Below are 14,318 nucleotides of genomic sequence, written 5' to 3' on the forward strand. Positions count from 1 at the left end.
TCTTAAACATTGCAATAGTCCCCGCCTCAACTACCTCCTCCGGCAGTTCGTTCCATACACCTTTGTGTGAAAGGGTTACCCCTCAAATGCCTATAAAATAATTGTGCCAACTAATGTGATGACATCTCCAGTGTTAGGTTTAAGTTTAGGTTTATTATTGTCATTTCAAGGGTAGTGGGTTATTGTTGACATTTGCTTACAAAGTCTGCTACAGATTTATTTGTTGGCTCTCACCCCTCTCCTTCTCACTGCTTCACTGCTCAATGATCATATTGAATGGCGGTGCAGGCTCGAAGGGCCGAATGGCCTACTCCTGCACCTATTTTCTATGTTTCACTGGACTGGTTGGAAGGCAGCACAGTGCCGCCTTTGGTAGAAGCGCCACCTCACAACGTCAGAGATGTAGGTTTGATCCCGACCTCAGGTGCTGCCTGTATGGAGTTGGCACGATCCCCCTGTAACCACGTGGGTTTCCTCCGGATGCTCCCATTTCCACTCAAATTCCAAAGACGTGCGGGATTGTAGGTTAATTGGCCACTGTAAAAATTGCCTCAGGCATGCAGGGAGTGGGTGAGAAAGTGGGATAATGGTTCAATGGTTTCTTTATTGTTACGCGTACCAGGTACGGCAAAATATATTTTGCATACAGCTCAGCAAAACTATCTCAGTACATTAGCACAATCATCACAGGATGCATAGAACAGCCCACTGAGTTCAGATGCAAGAGGCACCATTTTGTAGTAGTAATATCAGTACAGGTGCACAACCTTTTATCCGAAAGCCTTGGGACCAGACACTTTTCGTAATTCGGAATTTTTCGGCTTTCGGAATGGAAGATTTTTAGCGTAGATTTTAACGGCTGGCTCAGTGGTGGAGTGCTCGGCTCATATCCGCAAGGTCGCGAGTTTGCGCCTCGATCCCGGCAGTTACTCGATCGTGAGTTTGAGTCTTCAATGTAGTTTTTTCTTGCAGAATAGGAGAGAATAGGGAGGGTTAGGCTGGGATCATTCTCTGCGAGATGATCTTAGTGCGGGAGACAAGTGTAGGAGAGGTGTACTGACTGTGTGGGCAGAACTTTGGAAGTGATTGCCCACCATTCTAAAAAGCCGCTGTGTCTCCCTGTCCCTCCAACTCCAGAGGAATCCGCTCCCCGATGGGCCGCTACGGTGACAAGTGGCAGTTCGCCCACAGCCCGAGCTGCGCCACCCCAAGAACAAGACGTACCTTGCACACCATCAGCTTCTGCCCCTACGGGGACCGTGTTCCTCTGGAGTTGGAACGGGGCTGGGCTGCTGCTGGCTGAAGGACACCAGAAGCCTGTGGCAGGGGCTACGGATTGTAACCAACTACCGGAGCACCCCTCCCTCATCCGCAAGTGCCGGCACCTCCCTAGCTGATGACCTGAACTCCTTTTACGCTCGTTTCGAGAGGGGCAACACCACTCCAGGTCTGCCGACTAACGACAATACCGTCAGCGGGCTGGCTACCGAAGCTGAAGGGAGGAATGTGCACACATTCTCGCTGTCCGAGCACGACGTGAGGAGGGCTCTGACACGGGTGAACACGAGAAAAGCTGCAGGCCCCGATGGCATCTCGGGGCGAGTACTCAAGTCCTGTGCTACGCAGCTAGCTCCAGTGCTCACTACATTATTCAACCTCTCCCTGGACAAGTCCATGGTCCCTGCCTTCAAAAAATCCATCATTGTACCGGTACCAAAAAATGCCTCCCAGAGCCTGTCTGAATGACTACCGTCCGGTGGCCCTTACCTCGGTAGTCATGAAATGCTTTGAGAGGCTGGTGAAGAAACACATCTGTGCCTTCCTCCCTCGGAACATGGACCCGTTACAGTTCGCATACCGTCCGAACAGATCCACGGACGATGCGGTCTCCCAGGTCTTGCACACCGCTCTCTCCCATCTGGACAGCCAGAAGGGGGGCTACGTGAGGATGCTGTTCATAGACTACAGTTCAGCCTTCAACACGATAGTCCCCACCAGACTGGCCGAGAAGCTACTGCAATTAGGGCTCAACACCTCCCTGTGTGCCTGGGTCCTGGACTTTCTCACCGCCAGGCCCCAGGTAGTCAAGATGGGAGGGAATACATCGAAGTCCCTCACCCTGAGCACAGGATCGCCCCAGGGTTGCGTCCTCAGCCCCCTATTGTACTCCCTGTACACACATGACTGTGTGGCTAGGTTCAGCTCCAACTCATTAATTAAGTTTGCTGATGACACTGTGGTGGTGGGCCTGATCTCAGACAACGACGAGAAGGCCTACCGGGAGGAGGTGGCTGGTCTAGCACTCTGGTGCCAGGATAACAGCCTCCTCTTGAACATCAAAAAAACGAAGGAGCTGATCATGGACTTTAGGAGGGCACATCATCCGAGGACGTACACTCCATTGAGGATAAATGGGGATCCTGTGGATAGGGTGAACTGTTTTAAATATCTGGGAGTCCACATCTCCGAGGATATGACATGGGCATCACACGCCTCAGCACTCGTGAGTAAGGCAAGGCAGCGCCTTTACCACCTCAGGCAATTGAGGAAATTCAGTGTCTCCGAGGATCCTCCAGTGCTTCTACGCAGCGGCGGTGGAAAGCATCTTGTCCGGGAACATTACCATCTGGTTTGGGAATTGCTCTGCCAAGGACAAGAGGCTCTACAGAGAGTAGTGCGTTCAGCCGAACACACTATGGGAACTTCACTCGCCCCCCTGCAGGAACTATACATCAGGAGGTGCAACTCCAGAGCCAACAATATCATGAGAGACCCCTTCCACCCCTGCAACGGACTGTTCCAGCTGCTACGGTCAGGCAAACGCCTCCGTTGCCATGCGGTGAGAACGGAGAGGTTGAGAAGGAGTTTCTTCCCAGAGGCCATTCGGACTGTAAACGCCTATCTCACCAGGGGCTAACTCTACTGAACGTTTTTCCTTCCATTATTTATTATGTAAAAGAATATGTGTGTTATGATTGTGTTTATAGTTTGTTTGGTTGTTTGTCTTTTGCACAAAAGTCCGCGAGCATTGCCACTTTCATTTCACTGCACATCTCGTATGTGTATGTGACAAATAAACTTGACTTGACAGTGGGACAGGCCCTTAACAGTCACTACAAGCCCCGAGGAAGGGCATGTACCCAAAACGTTGTCTATTCCTTTTACTCCGAAGATGCTGCCTGACCCGTTGAATGACTCCAGCACTTTGTGGCTATCCTCAGTGTAAACCAGCATCCGTAGATCATTTATACACTGCAGACCCAGTGCCGATCACCGCAACCACAGTGGCAGTCACTACAACTCCAGTGACACTGGTAATCAGAATATTTCCAGAGCCAGTGGCAGTCAATGCATCTTCAGTGCCAGTGAATGGTCACGACAGCCCCAGTGAATGGTCACGACAGCCCCAGTGCCAGTGAAGGGTCACAACAGCCCCAGTGCCAGTGGCTGGCTCTGCAGCCCCAGTGGCAGTGAAGATCAACCTATTTACAGTCTCCACAATCTTCACCGCAGCCCCAGTACTCAAAGGAGTCACCACATCGCTCATGTGCCAGTCCACACACTCCATAATAGTTAAATTGCTCATGTTTATGTCAGTACATGTGCTCCCCAGAATATGATTTATTTTTTTTAATTGAAGAGTTACATAAAAACAGAAGCAAAATTCACATTAATGTTTTCACTGTGCCATTAGATTGCTAACTTACAATTATGAATTGTGCGGTAAATCCACATTCAAAACTCATAAAACATTAAAACTGAAGGCTACATGATTTGTGCTTCAGCTTATAAGTAAGTATGCAAGTCAATCTATAGCAGCACCTCCAGCAGTACATTTTAATGATTTTAATGACCGAGTAATCAGTTAAGAGTCTGCTCAAGCAAACCTAGCAATTAAAAATGATGACAGACACAAAATACTGGAGTAACTCAACAGGTCAGGCCGAATCTCTGGAGAAAAGGTGATGTTTCAGGTCGGAACCCTTATTCAGACTGCCTTCTTCGAGTTCTGACCTGAAACCTCAACTGTTCCTTTCCTCCAGAGATGCTGCCTGACCAGCTGAGTTACTACAGCACTTTGTGTCAATCTTCGGTATAAACCAGGATCCGCAGTTCCTTCCCACTCAATTAGAAATTATGTCCGTGTGTCCAACATGTTGTGCTGTGCTTTCATTTCCAGGCTCTGTCACCGTATGTTCTCTCTCTCTCTCTATCTCTCTCTGCTGAGGAGACACAGCCATCATTTATTGCCCTTCCCCAATTGCTTCCTGGACTATTTCCTGAATTGTTTCCTTACAATAGAAACATTTAAAAGACGTTTGGACAGGTTCACGGACAGGAAAGGTTCAGAGGGATATGGACCAAACGTGGGCAAATGGGACTAGCTTAGATTGGTCGGGCATTTGTAAATTGGGCCTAGGGGCTTATCTCTGTTGTTACTATTATTGTTACAATTAGTTTAAGGTCAGTTGGGAATCAATCGCAATGCTGTAGTCACAGAGTCATGCAGCGTGGAAAAAGGCCCTTCGGCCCAACCTGCCCCATCTACACTAGTTCCACTCCTGCTTTTGGCCCATATCCCTCTAAACCTACTTTATCTATATACCTGCCCCAAAGGGGGAAGAAAGGTAGATTTAAAATCACACAGTTGTCCAGACTAAGGCGTTTCCTGAATGATACCATTTTTTTAAAAAACAATCTGGTAGCGTTGTAGTTTTCTAATTGATACATGCTTTTCATTCCTGATTTGTTTAATTACTTAGATTTTAATTCCCCAGAAGTCATGGTAGAATTTAAATATGCTTGATCACTGTAATGGTCCAGCAACTTATCCTATGAAACCGGCATCCAGGGTACTTGGAAGTACATCTTTAAAATATGCATGCCTTTGCAAACCACCTCTCAGTCACTATAACAGCCTGCTTCGGACCACAGAATCAAAGATATCTCATTGAATTTTACCGAACAGTGAAAGGCTCAGATAGAGTGGATGTTTCCACTAGTGGGAGAGTCTAGGACTAGTCATAGCTTCAGACTTAAAGGACATTCCTTTAGGAAGATGTGGAGGAATTTATTTAATCAGAGGGTGGTGAATCTGTGGAATTCTTTGCCACACAAGGCCAAGGAGCTCAAGGTAATTGATATTTTTAAGGCAGAGATAGACAGATTCTGGATTAGTACAGGTGTCAGGAATTATGGGGCGAAGGTAGGAGAATGGGGTTAGGAGGGAGAGATAGATCAGCCATTAATGACAGAGAAGAGTTGATGGGCCAAATGGCCTAACTCTGCTCCTATCACGTGATCTTACAACATCCGTGCTCGTCACCAATAAGACCTGCTGATACAAATTTTCCAAAATAACCTCAAGATGTGACAACACACAAGCTGCAGTTCAAGCAGGAGAGATATAGAAGGACTTACTGAAAACTAAATATATATATTACTAAAAGACAACACAAGCCTTTCTGGGCATGCAAGATAATTAAATCAACGTTTCCACATGTCGAAACTGTGAGTATTTAAAATACCACTAGGGCATTAAGAACCATCAGACATGGCATCAAACATACACATTTTAAACAAGAATAAAAACTGGTATCAAGGCGAATTTTCAATATAATGTTGCCTGATGGTAACGCTGAACTGCCAGCTAACTAATTAACCAAATTCCAGTCAATTGTCTGCAGTACTTTCAACGAGGCCGATTTGGAGTAAATAGAGGGTTCTACACGATTCATGTTGTTGGACTTCATAGAAGTTTCCCTTCAAATTGGCCTTACACCACAGAATGATCCAAGAAATTGTAAGTATAATTTAGACATCCAGATTTGTACATAATATGTTGGGTGTTTGCTTAAAAAAAAACTATTTCCCAGTGCTGCTTTACTAAATTACCGCTTTTATCCTTAAATGCAATCACGAATGTGTTCTCTGCAAGCCAAAACTGCACACACACACAAAAAAGTACATTTGGAAAACCACAATTCAAACTGATGCCAACGTTTAAAAAAAAATAAAATAGCAGTTGGATAATTTCAAGATTACAAAGTTTCCAGAGAAATAAGATTTCATGCAATTAATCCAGAACGTTTTTTTTTTTGGCCAAAACATAAGACATCTTAAAAGATAAAATGCTTTCCCCCCTTAATAGAACGATCACGTGCTTCCATGATTGGACCAAGACCTTTATTTTTCCCTCTCAGAGGTCCACGAAATACCCCGTGAGCGTCTCACACTTCACTGGGGGGGTATTGTCAGTTGCCAATTAATAATTATTATCAATAAAATAAATCAAGAAGAAAAAAAGACATTGCAATGATTGCATTGACATCACTCTACGTTGAAGTGCAGCAGCAGTATCTTCACATGTGTACGTTTAGTAAGTAACAATATCTCGGCTATATTCCTGCAGCACTGTACCTTTAAGGTCAAATCAGTGCAGTGAAGTTTTGCGCCTCGGCTGGGGAGGGGGGTTGGGGTAACAGCTTGGATAGTTAGGGTAGTTAGATGAAGGAACAGCGTACTTTTCGCAGCTGCAGCTCCCCTGATTTTTATTTGCTTTAAAGAAAACACGCAGTTGCTAACACAGTTTGCTCTTAAAGGCTGAAAGTGATGCCAAGGCGCAGAGTTAATCCCAGCACAGGATGATGGTAAAGTGGATAGTTAAAATAGTTGTGACCATGAATTTGGTTAGGAGTTTCACGTAATGTAAAACTCAGGGGAAGACCCGTTTCTGGTTACCGGGAGGGGTAGAAGGAATATTTAGGCTCCGAAATTGCAACTGGAAACATACAAGGGCGCCTCTTTGCCAAACTCACTGGTACAAGGGTAGCAATCAAAATATTGCACAAAGCAATATTACACATAGGGCGGGAGGGGATCGACTAAAGAGAGTGACAACGATAAAGAAAGTTGCCGTCGAACATTGTTCTGCTCCATACGAGTCTCCCTTTCCGCACAAAAAGAGAGAGATTTACTTCCCCTAACTCAACCCCTCCGCCCCCTCTAATTTCAACTCCTTAATAAGCCTGGCGCCCGACACTCAACAAAATACCCGTCAAAAAAAAAATTGGGATCAGGTTGCAAAGAACGAAAAAATATTTGGAATTCCATAAAAGGTAATCAGGACAAAAGAGGGCAGCGTTTGGAAAAGGAGCGTGAACGAACAGCAAGTTTGTTTGTAAACTTTTTTTTGTGGAAGTTTGTTTTTTAAATTCCCTCCCCGCACAAGAAAGTCACGGTTTACTGAGAATCACAATCCCTCTCCCCCCAAAACCCAGCGGCAAAAAGTTTCGAAAAGAGCATAAACAATATTTAACAAAGTTGCATCAATTAAGTGAAAGCCGTAGTTAATTAAAAAAAAGTACAGCGAGACAGACAGGTACCGCAAGGAAGTGCAGTCCTTTTTAAACAAACTGGGGAAATGCAAAACTTTTACCTGGTTAGCAGTGAAGATTTTGGTGTGAAATCTGATCCGTGTGCTTGGCTGCGAGTCTTCAAACTTGCAAGAAACAACTACGTTAAAGAAAAGAACGAAATAACCTCACATACAGGAGATGTTTTTTTTAAAACAAAAAAAGAAACTACTGAAACCGTTATCAGCAAAAGCAGGCTGCCAAAAAACAAAATTCCACACGTCAAAAGTAAAGCTCCCAAAACGGTCTTAAGTAACAGCGAAGAAATCAGCGCCTGTTCTCTGTGTGTGTGTGTGTGTGCGTTTTTAAGGATTCAATTCAGTGTCGGACTTTGACGAGTTGGGACCGCTGCCGGCGTGTCTGCCTGCGCCGTGACTCCTTAGACAAGATACACGCGGGAATAAAAAAAAAAAAGACTTTCCTCTCTGCTCAGTTCGCCGAGAGGGAGGGCAGAGGACAATTTCCAAACTTTTCCCTCCCTCTCTCTCTCTCTCTCACACACACTCTCTCTGCCCCTCTCTCTTTCTCCCCTCCTCTCTCTCAGTCCCACTAGTCAATAACTCTGACCAGCAAAAGCATTCACTGGAGTAGGTGTGTGTGTGTGTGACTGTCTGACTTGATCCTTTCCCCTCTTTTCTCCCCCCGGTGAGTCCCAATCATTTGTTACTCGGTAGCAGTTCGTTCCCAAAGACGGAGTTTCAGAAACCCGGGAATGGATTTATCAGAGATTCTTTCGAGCTACTTTCTTGCAGTTTGGGGTTTTTTTTTCGCCTTATGCCAAGCTGCGTTTTCTGAATATCAAATGTAGAGTCTTATATATTTTTAAACTTTTATTGTGCCTGCGAAATGCAGAATGATGCACACAATGCACGAATTTCGAACAACAAAAACAATCCACGAATTTGGTATATACCTTGAATCAAAGCCATGCGTTTTCCCCAATGTTTGATATTCTTTCTAAATTATTCATGTAACTTTGGAACGAGATTATTTTTTGTTTTTTCTTAACACTGAAATTAACGCACACGTTATGTAGTGATTCTAATCATTTTATATCAACTACTTTTTTTCTGGGACGGGTGTGATGTGATCATTTTTTTTAGGCCAGCATATTAAAATCTATATTTTCAGAATTCATATGAAATCGTCGCAATGTCTGCATTGGTTACGGATGCATTAAATTCAGACTTTTTTCCCCACAGGAGTTGCTGGTGCTTTTCTGTGCTTTGCTGACCTCTACTGGCAGATCATTCAGGTGGTACACAAAATTGCTGGAGGAACTCAGCGGGTGCAGCAGCATCTATGGAGCGAAGGAAATAGGCGACGTTTCGGGCCGAAACCCTTCTTCAGACTCATCATTCAGGTGTTTGTGTTTCCAATTTCCTCTGACTGTGGCTGGGAACCTTCCTCTGCCCCCCTGCAGTTTAATCCATGTACATCCTCGCATTACAGGCAGATTTAAGGGGTTCCAGGAATAGATAGATGGTAGACAAAAATGCTGGAGAAACTCAGCAGGTGAGGCAGCATCTATGGAGCAAAGGCACTGTTTTCGACCCGAAACGTCTCCTATTTCCTTCGCTCCATAGATGCTGCCTCACCCGCTGGGTTTCTCCAGCATTTTTGTCTACCTTCGATTTTCCAGCATGTGCAGTTCCTTCTTAACCAGGAATAGATAGATATCACTTTAGGTTTTAATTTCGAGACACTGCGCGGATACAGGCCCTTCAGCCCACCAAATCCGTGCCGACCAGCAGCAACGCTGCCACTGCGCCACTGTGCCGCCCTCGTCAAGTACTTTGTGGAGTACTTACAAAATTCTTAAGGGGTTGGACAGGCTAAATGCAGGAAGATTGTTCCCGATGTTGGGGAAGTCCAGAACAAGGGGTCACAGTTTAAGGATAAGGGGGAAATCTTTTAGGACCGAGATGAGAGAAAAAAAATTTCACACAGAGAGTGGTGAATCTCTGGAATTCTCTGCCACAGAAGGTAGTTGAGGCCAGTTCATTGGCTATATTTAAGAGGGAGTTAGATGTGGCCCTTGTGGCTAAGGGGATCAGGGGGTATGGAGAGAAGGAAGGTACGGGATACTGAGTTGGATGATCAGCCATGATCATATTGAATGGCGGTGCAGGCTCGAAGGGCCGAATGGCCTACTGCTGCACCTATTTTCTATGTTTCTATGTAATTTAGGATTTGAGTTCATCAACCCCACAGACAGCACAGACCAACCACAGATTCTACAACTCACCTGCACACTTGGGGCAAAGTAACAGTGGCTAATTAACCTACCAACCCAGGCTCCTCTAAGATGCTGGAGTAACTGGGGGCAGCCCACAGGGAGAACGTGCAAACTCCACACAGACAGCACCCAGAGATCAAGTTTGAATCCGGATCATTGGAACTGTGAGGCAGCATGTCCACTAGTTGCTCCCTGCTGGTTCCACTGTTTGCATCCATATATCCCTTTGTTGTCACCTCTTCCACAGCCAACAAGTGACAATTGTGGGCTCCACCTTTCCTTGGTCGTCGGTGCCGGCTCTGAATTGTTCTGAACCTTTTCATGCCTCTAGTTTCCCTCTCCCCTGACTCTCAGTCTGAAGATGTGGCTTGAACCAAAATGACACCTAATTCTTTTCTCCAGTGATGCTGCCTGACCTGCTGAGTTACTCCAGCATTTTGTGTCTATATTCTCTGCAGGTATAACTCCCCAATGTTGAAATAGGACATTTTACATGAGGGAAAGGATACATCCTCAAATTAATTAATTTTGAAAACCATCATCACTGTCCTGGCTGTTTGAGTTCATAACTTAGTTTAGTTTAGTTTGGAAAAACAGACCCTTTTGGCCCACCGGGTCCGTGCCGACCGGCGATCCCCGCACATTAACACTATCCTATACCCACTAGGAACAATTTTTACATTTACCAAACCAATTAACATACAAACCTGTACGTCTTTGGAGTATCGGAGAAAACCCATGCAGGTCACGGGGAGAACGTACAAACTCCGTACAGACAGCACTCGTAGTCGGGATCAAACCCGGGTCTCCGGCGCTGCTTTCGCTGCAAGGCACCAATTCTACCGCTGCGCCACCGTGCCACACCTAATAAATCATGAGATAGGTCACACCTGGAGTATTGTGTGCAGTATTGGTCCCCTAATTTGAGGAATTACATTCTTGCTATTGAGGGAGTGCAGTGTAGGTTTACAAGGTTAATTCCAGGGATGGCAGGACTGTCAAATGCTGAGAGAATGGAGCAGCTGGGCTTGTACACTCTGGAGTTTAGAAGGATGAGAGGATATCTCATTGAAACATATAAGATTATTAAGGGCTTGGACACACTAGAGGCAGGAAACATGTTCCTGATGTTGGGGGAATCCAGAACCAGCGGCCACAGTTTAAGAATAAGGAGTAAGCCATTTAGAATGGAGACGAGGAAACACTTTTTCTCACAGAGAGTGGTGAGTCTGTGGAATTCTCTGCCTCAGAGGGTGGTGGAGGCAGGTCTCTGGATGCTTTCAAGAGAGAGCTAGATAGGGCTCTTAATAATAGCGGAGTCAGGGGATAAGGGGAGAAGGCAGGAACGGGATTACTGATTGGGAATGATCAGCCATGATCACATTGAATGGCGGTGCTGGCTCGAAGGGCCAAATGGCCTACTCCTGCATCTATTGTCTATTGTCTATTGTCTATTGTCTATAGTCATATGTCCCAGATAGAACAATGAAATTCTTACTTGCAGCAGCACAACAAAATATGTAAACATAGTACAATGTAAAAAATATAAGAAATCAGGAAAAAAATTCAGTGTGCACATATATACACTAACTCACATATATACACTAACTCACATATACACACAGACACGCACATATATTTAGATATCGATATGGTCTATATATATATTACAGTACTAGACTAAGTGGAGCCCTGTTGGGTCCCATGTTCACACGGGAGGGCTGGTCCCCCGATGCAATATTCCACCTCTCCACCAATTCCAATATTGGTAGCCAGTGGGGGAGCTTTCTGGAGCGCTGGTATGGGTTCTTGGGGTGGCAGCTCAGTCCCTCAAGCCTGATCTGCTGGCAGCTCACTCACGGCTGGTGGGCTGGCAGTTGACTCATGACTATTCCTTGAAATTCCATTTCAAGCAGGGTGCAAGGCCACCAAATTCAAATCCATTTTCCTACCATTTCAAGCAGGGTGCAAGGCCACCAAATTCAAGTGCAGTTTCTTACCACTTTGCGCAGGGTGCAAGGCCACCAAATTCAAGTGCAGTTTACTACCACTTCAAGCAGGGTGCAAGGCCACCAAATTCAAGTGCAGTTTCCTACCACTTCAAGCAGGGTGCAAGGCCATCAAATTCAAGTGCAGTTTCCTACCACTGGTAGGAAACTGCACTTGCCACCCCAAGAACCCATACCATCAGGAAGTGCATTAGCTTTTGACTTCAAGCCAAAGCACTCAAGCCGCCATTTGCAGTAAGTAGTGCCTTTCAACTTCAAGCCAAAGCACCCAAGCCGCCATTTGCAGTAAGTAGTGCCATTCAACTTCAAGCCAAAGCACCCAAGCCGCCATTTGCAGTAAGTAGTGCCTTTCAACTTCAAGCCAAAGCACCCAAGCCACCATTTGCAGTAAGTAGTGCCTTTCAACTTCAAGCCAGAGCACCCAAGCCACCATTTGCAGTAAGTAGTGCCTTTCAACTTCAAGCCAAAGCACCCAAGCCACCATTTGCAGTAAGTAGCGCCTTTCAACTTCAAGCCAAAGCACCCAAGCCACCATTTGCAGTAAGTAGTGCCTTTCAACTTCAAGCCAAAGCACCCAAGCCACCATTTGCAGTAAGTAGTGCCTTTCAACTTCAAGCCAAAGCACCCAAGCCACCATCTGCAGTAAGTAGTGCCTTTCAACTTCAAGCCAAAGCATCCAAGCCACCATTTGCAGTAAGTAGTGCCTTTTAACTTCAAGCCAAAGCACCCAAACAACCATTTGCAGGCAGTGCCTTTTTATTTCAAACAAACCATATTTTCATTTTCAAACCACATTAAGGGGACTCACAGTTGAGTAGACATTTGTTCAGTGTTATTCAGAGCTCAGAGAGACGTGACCCTTTGGCTTCATCCATCTTGCAGAGACTGAGTGAGGCACACCACTTCCTGGTTTTATAGTCCCTCCCCCTCCCTCCAGAAGGGGCAGCAGAGAGAATGGTGAATTTTTAAAAAACATTAATATGTCTCTGATTTGTCATCGATGGGAAAAGTCCTCCGGTCCTCTGAGTGAGGTGGCCAAAAGCGCTCAAGAACACGAACACACACACACACACACACACACACACGCACACACGCACACACGCACACACGCACAAATAACAGACAAACAATAATAGTGCCAGTATAACAATAATAGAAATTGTAGTTCAGAGAATGGAGGTCATTTGGAGATGGACGATAAATGCTCTCAGGGTCAATGATATTCACATCTCAGAGCGTGCCAACATCAAGCACTACCCTCCCACCTATTCTGTCTAACTCCATCTAAAGCATTTTCTGTTCTTTTCAGCTTACAGCGTAAATGACACTTCCCTCCATAACTCCCCGTGAAGTAATTTGCATGTTCTAATTAGCCTCTGCCTAACAAACCCTCTAAATGTATTCTGGTGTTGGTTAGTAATTATCTTATTAAGTATTTTCAGTATTTCCACTTTTAATTTCAGACTTCCAACATTTTGTAATTGTATATACATTAAAAAATCATCTGATTAAACCTTCCGTTGATAAAAGTAAACAAAGTTACAAAAATCACAGAACATTTAGAAAGTTTCGATCTAAACCAGTCATCCTTCATTTGTTTTAAAGTAATTACATGGTCCCAGTATAAAAATTAGTCCTGTAATTTTTTCATTAGATGGACGCATGTGTTACTTATTATTTATTACATTTGTTACATCTGCAGCCACGGGGCCATGAAAGTCGCAGGTAGTACCAGATTGTCCAAATTGTCGAGTGGATGGGGGTGGGGGAGCTGTTGCGGAGGAGGCCCACTGCCACGTGCAGCGGCAGGCAGTAGGTAGGAATGTTTATTGAACTTTTGGTACTTAGTTGGTGCCAGGAACGTGACTACACGTGCACTGTCTAGGTGAGGTCTGTTGTATGATTTTACCAAGTTGTATGCAAAAGCAAAACATTTCACTGTAAATAGGTACAGGTGACAATAAAGCATCATTGGGTCATCCAGGTTAAATGGATAGGGTTCATCATGGGCTCTCTGCTGCCGCCAGCTTCCTAAACCAGAGCTTGTTCTTTTCCTTGGATATCTTTGTCCACATTAAAACAAGTAGTTTATTTAATTCCAGTTATTCTCACTGGTGCATCCATTATCTCCATTTCCTTAAATATAATAGATTAAAATTTGAACAGTTATGGTGGAGAACCTGTTTAGGCATCTATCAACAGATAGAGATATGGGTGGCACAGTGGCGTATCAGTAGAGCAACTGCCTTACAGCGCCAGAGACCCGGGTTCGATCCTGACCACGGGTGCTGGCTGTACGGAGTTTATACTATCTCCCCGTGACCTGCGGTTTCCTCCCACACTCCAAAGACGTACAGGTTTGTAGGATGATTGGCTTGGTATGAATGTATAAATGTAAATTGTAAAATTGTCACTCGTGTATTAATGTGTGGGTTCGCTGAATGGTCTGGTGGGCTGAAGAACCTGTTTCCGCGCTGTATCTCTAAACTAAACTAAACTAAAAATCAAAGTACCATAGTTGCCATCTCCATTGCTAAAATTGATCGTTATTCCAAGATCAATAAGGAATGTAAATATAATGTAGGTTCTCTACCACAAACTATCTCTTTAAACCATACTTTTGTGCATCCCTTGCCCCTACTTTCAATCAGGGGA

At 44.9% G+C, this 14,318-nt stretch overlaps 1 protein-coding gene across 1 annotated transcript in view; it reads right to left on the reverse strand.

The window, feature by feature from the left end:
• The window catches only part of gli2 (GLI family zinc finger 2), a 447,759-nt gene extending 439,867 nt beyond the window's left edge, over positions 1-7,892 (reverse strand). Inside the window, exon 1 of the mRNA XM_033024822.1 lies at positions 7,439-7,892. The gene's annotated coding sequence lies outside the window, so the exon portion shown is untranslated. The remainder of the gene's footprint in view (positions 1-7,438) is intronic.
• Positions 7,893-14,318: the final 6,426 nt, after the last annotated feature.

This window comes from Amblyraja radiata, chromosome 7, assembly GCF_010909765.2.
Source record: "Amblyraja radiata isolate CabotCenter1 chromosome 7, sAmbRad1.1.pri, whole genome shotgun sequence".
In the NCBI taxonomy this organism is placed as follows: domain Eukaryota; kingdom Metazoa; phylum Chordata; class Chondrichthyes; order Rajiformes; family Rajidae; genus Amblyraja; species Amblyraja radiata.